The sequence below is a fragment of the Arvicanthis niloticus genome, chromosome 6, assembly GCF_011762505.2.
Source record: "Arvicanthis niloticus isolate mArvNil1 chromosome 6, mArvNil1.pat.X, whole genome shotgun sequence".
NCBI classification, from domain to species: domain Eukaryota; kingdom Metazoa; phylum Chordata; class Mammalia; order Rodentia; family Muridae; genus Arvicanthis; species Arvicanthis niloticus.
The window spans coordinates 5,251,208-5,257,207 of NC_047663.1; positions in this window are offsets into that span (position 1 = coordinate 5,251,208).

The window sequence follows — 6,000 nt, forward strand, 5'->3', positions numbered from 1 at the left end:
GTGTCCTCTTCGGGAAGGTGGCCGCCTTGGGGCTGGTCATTATTTCTGCCGCACTTTACATTCAAGAAGAGACCACTCTCTATGCTTGTGCCTGGCTCCGTGTCTCCCTGTAACAGCCGGAGAAGGGGAATCTGGATCCCTGCAGCCGCAGAACTCTTTAAATTCTTAAAAGTGCACGCGTGTAATCTCAGCACTTGGAAGGCTGAGACAGGAGGCTCACTATGAGTTTAATGCCAGCCTGCGTTATACAGTGTTATACAGTGATACTCGCAAGATCCAGTCTTTAAAGAAAAAAAAGGCGGGGATGTGATAGACGGCCGGATGCACAGCTCGCCTTTTATCCTAGCAGAAGCAGGCGGATTTTGAGGCCAGGCTGGTCTACAGAGTGAGTTCCAGGACAACCAGAGCTACACAGAGAAACCCTGTCTCGACAAACCAAAAAGATAAGGGGGTAGGGAGGGTAGAGGTTATGGTTGAGAGATGGGTCGGTGGCTAAGAGCACTTGCTACTTAGGACAAGGACTTCCACTGGTATCAGCACACACGTGTGAATCTCAGGGACTCACAAAGTGGAGAAGCCAACTCCCACAGATTGTCCTCTGACCTCCACATCACATCTGAGCTGTGGCATGTACCCCTCCCCCAACACACATACATGCTCACAATTAATAGATGTGAACAAAAGAAAGAAAGAAAGAAAGAAAGAAAGAAAGAAAGAAAGAAAGGAAAAGTCTTTTTATAATAAAATGTTCTTTGTTTTGGTTGTGTGTGAGTCTGTGTGTGTGTGCGTGTGTGCATGCTTACGTAGAGGAGAAAGTGATTAATTCTGTCCAGTGGGTGCTGAAAGCCATCTATTGAGGTTATGCCAAAGCAAGGCAAACAAGGCTTTGGAGAAGGTGAATGTGCCAGGTAGCTTAGGTGCTGGGAGGTGCGGGTTCCAGGCAGTGGGCAGGGTGTGGTGGAGCCTGCGGGCACTACTGCCTCACCAACTCACAGGGCTGGGGAGGAAGCACAGGCAGGTCCAGGTAGGGGCAGAGCTGCCTTGGCACAGAGCTCTGAAAAACCCACAGAAGACTGGCAGAGGAGTTACGCCACCCCAAAATCCCCTTCCCTTTTCCCTTTCCTTTTGCAGAGAATGCAAGTATTGCCACTTGTGGGAAATGAGAGTGTGCCCAGTGGGGCTTTTCTCACCTGGTTCCCTTTCTCCACTAATCTGCATTGTGCACACACACACACACACACACACACACAGAGAGAGAGAGAGAGAGAGACAGACAGACAGAGAGACAGAGAGACAGAGAGACAGAGAGAGAGAGAGAGACAGAGAGACAGAGAGAGAAGAGCAACACAAGTGGCTCCAAGATGCCTGTTCCCTCCCTCATCTGAGATCCTAAGTCTCCACAAGCTAAAGGGAGTGGGAGGGCACGGACAGCCACACCAATGCCTCCTTACCTCTGATCCCTACGTGTTCCTGTGAAAATCTCCCAGAGAACCTACTGAGTTCCAGGAGGCTGAACAGATAGATGGGAGGGGCAGGAGGTTCCTACACAGGGATGTGTGAGGAGTTTGCAGACAGTAAAAATTAAATAAGCATCTCATTTTGTTTGTTTGCTTGTTTTCCCTTTTCTTTTGTGATTTTTCCAAACAGGATTTCTCTGTATAGCCCTGGCTGTCCTGGAATTCACTCTTGTAGACCAGGCTGGCCTCAGACTTAGAGATCCTCCTGCATCTGCCTCCCAAGTGCTGGGATTGAAGTCCTGCACCACCACCACCTGGCTCTCATTTTGAATTTTTCAAATGGACATGGAACATATTCACTGCCTGGGCGAGCACAGGATAGCTAAGGTCGCCAATGGTGACAGCCCAAGACCACTATACTCCTTCACTAAACAGACTCCTAGGCCATCCATCTTTTAAAATGTCCTCTCAACATTCACTTCCCCTGCCTGCTCAGTGGTTTATGACCCCTCGCCTGCTTTCCTCACAAGCCAGGGTTTGCTGTGATGAATGAGGGTTATGACACTTCCCACATCTTGCCAGGCTGAGCTCATGATTAGTAAGAAATACTAAGAATGGGGAGGGGGGGACAAACACTCTGAGGCAGAGGCAGGCAGATTTCTAAGAGTTCGAGGCTAGCCTGGTCTACAGAGTGAGTTTCAGGACAGTCAGGACTACACAGAGAAAGCCTGTCTCAAATAAACAAGAAAGGAAGGAAGAAAAAGAAAAAAGAAAATTGTCTGTGTGCCTCTGAATAAAACAGCATGTGGCGTTAAAAAGCTGCTGGGCTTGGAGGCAGTTAGTGCAAGCGGAGAGAAACACTCTTGGGCGCTGGAGGTCACTTCCTCAGTGGTGGCAGAAAGCCTAGCCACACCGTTGCCTTCAGTGGTGGCTTTGCAGGTCTGCCTTGGGCCTTGACATCCTCTGGATGCATAACTTAGACCAGCCTTTTGCTGGTGGCTCAGCTCTGGGTGTGAGATTCCCAGACATCACCATCACCTTAATAGTTTATGGTTGGCTGAGGAGCTTTCCAGACAGAGTGCCAAAGGTCTCAGCTGCCTCTTCCAACCTGAGGGGATCCGAGGCCGTCTCTGGACTTGGAATACAGCGATACTCAGGTGGTGTGTGTGCGCGCACACACACGAACACACAAAATAAATAAATCTAACACAAAACCAGCTGGTGTGGTGATGCAGGCCTCCTATCTCAGCACTCTGGAGTTGAGGAGCAGTAACTGCAAGCCAGCACTACAAGAGACTTCCTCAAGAAGAGGAGGAGGAAGAGGGAGAGGAAGGAGGAAGAAGGGGAAGAGGAGGAGGAGGAGGAGACAATAAAATAACTCAGGAAAAACTTCAAGGTGCCTCGTGAACCCTTCAAACAGCCACAGGATTCCTGAGTCATCTCAATTACACCTTGTAGGTCTTGAGGAAGTCCCCAGCAGTCTCCTGGTACAAAGGGTGTCTCAAAAGGTTTGGTGATGTCCAGGGATGGCGCGGCGTGGGGGTGGGGGTGAAGCCAGGAGTGGAAGGGAGGGACATTTATATTCTTCTAGGTGGTTTCAACATAATAGACACATGCTATTTGTTGCTCACTGGTAAAACTCTTAACATATAAAACACCAAGATGGATCCCAAAGTAGAGCGTGAGCTCAGTCGTCATCCAGAGCAGCCAGCTCGCGGTGCTCACGGAAGACCGCTGTGCGCTGTGCGCGTGAAGCAGAAGCCCTTACTCAGGGCAGCCCTGAGATTTCTCTGTGTGTGCTGGGTGACTCTTCGGGAGGCCTGAAATTGCTTCTAAATAAAAGTTTTATTAGTTTTTAAAAACCGTTTTGTGGGTGTGTTTGTCTGGCAGGGTGGGTTTTCAGCACACACACTGGAAACACCTTCTCTTTGAAAGGAGTTGGGTCGGTGCCCTACATAGGTTGGTAGGTGCCAGAAGGCAGTGAAAGGGCCTTTCACCCCCGGGGAGTATGGACACTGCCTACTCTGGGACCTGACAGTGGCTGGCTCAGTGCTTAGGTGAAGAGGGAAGCATGACTCAGGACTGGAGCCAAAGGGTGAGAATGCCTGATGAGCAGGTCCCCGGAAGACCCTCCCACTCTTGGACCCCTCCCCAACTTCTGGCCTACACTCTTTTTGTCCTCTGCGGAGAGAATAAAGTTTTCATCAGAGCATAACTCCAAAACTGGCCACAGAGTACCCAACATGCTTTGCGGTCACCTTAACCCGTCTCCCACCCCCCACCCCCCACCCTCCACCCTCCCAACCCCCAACCCCCCCACCCCCACCCCACCCCCCACCGGGGTCTAGGTCCTTCCCTTCTGTGTAGGCTTCAGTATGAGTGGGAAAGCCACTTCTCAGACTAGGTTAGAGCGGATCCGGATCCGCAGCCCCTGCCTTGTTGTCTTGGGCCTCAGAGCATGGGCCACCAGCAAGAATAGCCTCCCGAGGAGTTCCCACCCAGAGGAGGCTACGGCCCAAGGCCCGTGCGTGGGAAGTGCAGTACTACGAAGACCGAAGACCGTGGTTTGAAGCTGCTCACATGCAACCCCTCCGTGTCTGGAGTCAGGGCCCAAGCCTGTTTCTTCAGGTTCTCTCCAACTTTCTTTCTGCAGCTGGGAGCTGGTCACAGTCGGCGTTGATAGGAGATAGATCTGCCACCAAGTTCAAAGATCCCAGAGCCTGTTTTTAGTCAGTCGGATGCAAGCACTTTACTGAATGGGTTAGGCCTTCTAGAGAGGAATATCCTGGTACAGCAAATTGGGCCTTCAGTGTCCCCAAGGAAAGGAGTCAGCCACCAGGAGATGGACAGTCTCTTACCATCTGATTACTTTGGTCTGGGGGTGGGGGTGAGGGGTTGAGCAGCACTTCGGTCTCCAGCAGCCCCTCTCTCATGTAATCATCTGAACCCCAAAGCCTCTTTCTGCCTCTGTTCTCCTTTGAAGACCTCCCCATGCCAGCTCTCCGCTGAGTGGTTCCCCTTGGGGCACAGTCTCCTCGTAGTAAGACTAAGCTGGCACCTCCGGCCAGCTTGACTCAGCGCCTTTGCTGCTGATTCTGCTCTGACTCCCGCTGTTGCAGGGTCAGGCGACTGAGGCCTTCGCTGAAGTGTGAAATTTACAGTAACAAATGTACACAGACAGCCCAGGAAGCCCGGTGGGTGTGTCTTCTGACATTGCCTTCCTGGAAGGCACTCTGGAAAAATAGCAAGAACTTTAAAATGCTCATGTGTTTCTCTCTCAGTAATTATTTTTTTCCAGTAGCTGGTTCAAAATTGATCTTTTGAATATGTCCATGTAGTATCCCACATGGGTCCCGGAGACAGCTTTTGCTTTGGTAAGAAAGCTGGGCAGTGATCAGTTGTTTAAGACCAGTTGAACGGCTTTGGGGGAGGTTAAGAATGTGCAGGAGCACAGTGGAGGTGGACACCTTTGATCCCAGAGGCAGAGGTGGGCAGATATCTGAGTTCAAGGCCAGCCTGGTCTACAGAGTGAGTTCTAGGACAGCCAGGGCTACACAGAGAAACCCTGTCTCAAAACAACAAAAAGCACATCCCTTACATTTGCACATCCACTTAGAGCATTTCCAGTGTTCTAATCCTGTCTATAGATCTGAGCTTCTACCTGGTGTAATTGTCCCTTGAGCTAAAATATCTTTTAGTCCTTATAGATCAGATCTGAGAGATCAATGGCCTCCGGTTTGCTTATCTGTAAATCTCTAAAACCCTAACTCAAAAAGATAAATAAATTTAAAAAAAAAAAAAGAAAGAAAGAAAGGAAAGAAGGAAAAGAGAAAGAAAACAAACAAAAAAAAATTTTTTTAAAAAGGAAGAATATGCAGGAAGGTATGCAGACAGAACTAACCAGGTCCTGAGGTCTGAGCGAGCTCAGAGAACAGAGCCTTCTTGAAAGCCAGGGAGAAACAAATGAGTGCTGTCAGCCAGTGCAAAGGGCCTGTGGCAGAGGGAACAAGGAGCAGGGCTGTCTTTTCTTTCTCTTTCTCTTTTTTCTTTCCTTTTTCTTTTTTGAGATAGCATGTCATTTTAACCCTGGCTGGCCTGGGATTCACAGATTCCTTCTGCTTCTTCCTGCCAATTTCTGGGGTTAAAGGCAACACCATGCCCAGCTCCGCCTCCTAACCCTGCTAGGTTCCTTCTTATGCATGTCATGATCTGGAGACCACTGGACACGCTGGAGCCCAGGAAGGCTGGAGAACTGGGCCTTCAGCTACTAAAAATTTTATTACATATATTATAATTATATATTACGTATGTATGATAATAACTATAATATATATTTATAGTGTGTGTGTGTGTGTGCACCACACCCGCCTGGTGCAATGTGAGTTCTGAGCATACACACTGTAGTCCTCCTGTTTGAATGGCAAGCACTTCAGCCACAGAACCATCGCCCAGCCCCTCAGATGGAGAACTTCCCCCATGTGCATATTCTGTCTTGAGTTGATTTCTTTATTGCTGCTTTGGGTTTTGTTGAGACAGGGTTTTG